The sequence below is a fragment of the Nanorana parkeri genome, unplaced genomic scaffold (genome assembly GCF_000935625.1).
Source record: "Nanorana parkeri isolate BGI_ZX_2015 unplaced genomic scaffold, ASM93562v1 scaffold2340, whole genome shotgun sequence".
In the NCBI taxonomy this organism is placed as follows: domain Eukaryota; kingdom Metazoa; phylum Chordata; class Amphibia; order Anura; family Dicroglossidae; genus Nanorana; species Nanorana parkeri.
The window spans coordinates 1-1,518 of NW_017308608.1; the positions used below are offsets into that span (position 1 = coordinate 1).

The 1,518-nt window shown below is 43.0% G+C and overlaps 1 pseudogene; it reads right to left on the bottom strand.

Moving 5' to 3' along the window:
* Window positions 1-313: 313 nt before the first annotated feature.
* The window catches only part of LOC108801446, a 27,932-nt pseudogene continuing 26,727 nt past the window's right edge, over window positions 314-1,518 (bottom strand).

The window sequence follows — 1,518 nt, forward strand, 5'->3', positions numbered from 1 at the left end:
CCCACCATCCACACTACATTCTCTGACAGCTCTCCTCCCCATTCACACTACATTCTCTGACAGCTCTCCCTCCACCATCCACACTACATTCTCTGACAGCTCTCCTCCACCATCCACACTACATTCTCTGACAGCTCTCCCCCACCATCCATACTACATTTCCCGCACTCTGAACATGAATCAGGACGCTCACCCTTGCCCCTTCTCTGGTGTATAGGAAGGTCTAGTTTCTGAATGAAACAATTACCACACTCAGGAGAGAAAATAAGAAAGATGCTCATATTTGATTTTTTTTTAATAAAATAATTTCCTTACAAACATTTAAAAAGAGTATTAGCCCGTATGAATCTTCTGGTGTCTTTTAAGTGCTTTTCTATAACCAAAACTTTGCCCGCACTGTGAACATGAAAAAGGACGCTCACCCGTATGTATGCTCTGATGTTCAAGTAGTGATCTCTTCTCAGTAAAACATTTCCCACAATCTGAACACGAATACGGACGCTCACCAGTGTGAATCCTCTGGTGTTTAAAAAGGTCTCCTTTCCGATGGAAACATTTCCCGCACTCCGAACATGAAAAAGGACGCTCCCCTGTGTGAATTCTCTGGTGCGTATGAAGTACTCTTTTTTCTGTGAAACTTTTCCCGCATTCTAAACATGAGTAGGGTCGCTCACCTGTGTGAGTTCTCTGGTGTATAAGAAGTTTTCCTTTTTGGACAAAGCATTTCCCGCACTCTGAACACGAGAAAGGACGCTCGTTGGTGTGAATTCTCATATGTGCAAGATAGTTCCCTTTCTGAAGGAAACACTTCCCGCACTCTGAACATGAATAGGGACGCTCAGCCATGTGAATTATGTGGTGTCTAGTAAATGATCTGCTTTTAGTGAAAGTCTTCCCGCACACTTTACATGACATTGAACTTTGTCCTGTGTGATCCCCTTTATGGCCTGAAGAAGATTCCTTGGGATTAGTTGGATCTGTACTGTGAGATCCCAGATGGATATTTGGAGTAAGAGTATGTGATTGACCAGAAGATTCCCCAGGTTTAGAGGGATCCATTGATCTCTCCACATGGGACTGTCGGTGCTGTATAGTGGCAGTAGAGGGATTCACTCCTGGAGAATGTCGTGTGAGGACATTATAATCTGTGGTCAGAATCAGACACCCAGCCAACGTATTCCAGACATAGAGTCCACCTGCTGGAGAAACATTTCAAAAAAGTTATAAGAACTCTACATGTTCTGCAATTAGAAGTCACATGATGAGTCCTGGTATGGAAATTGTACATTATATTGAGGAATGGAGATGGAACTTCATATGGTGTACAGTATCTCCTCCTCATGTGTTGGTCACATGACGTTATATTGAGGAATGGAGATGGAGCTTCATATGGTGTACAGTATCTCCTCCTCATTTGTTGGTCACATGACGTTATATTGAGGAATGGAGATGGACCTTCATATGGTGTACAGTATCTCCTCCTCATTTGTTGGTCACATGACGTTATATTGAGGAATG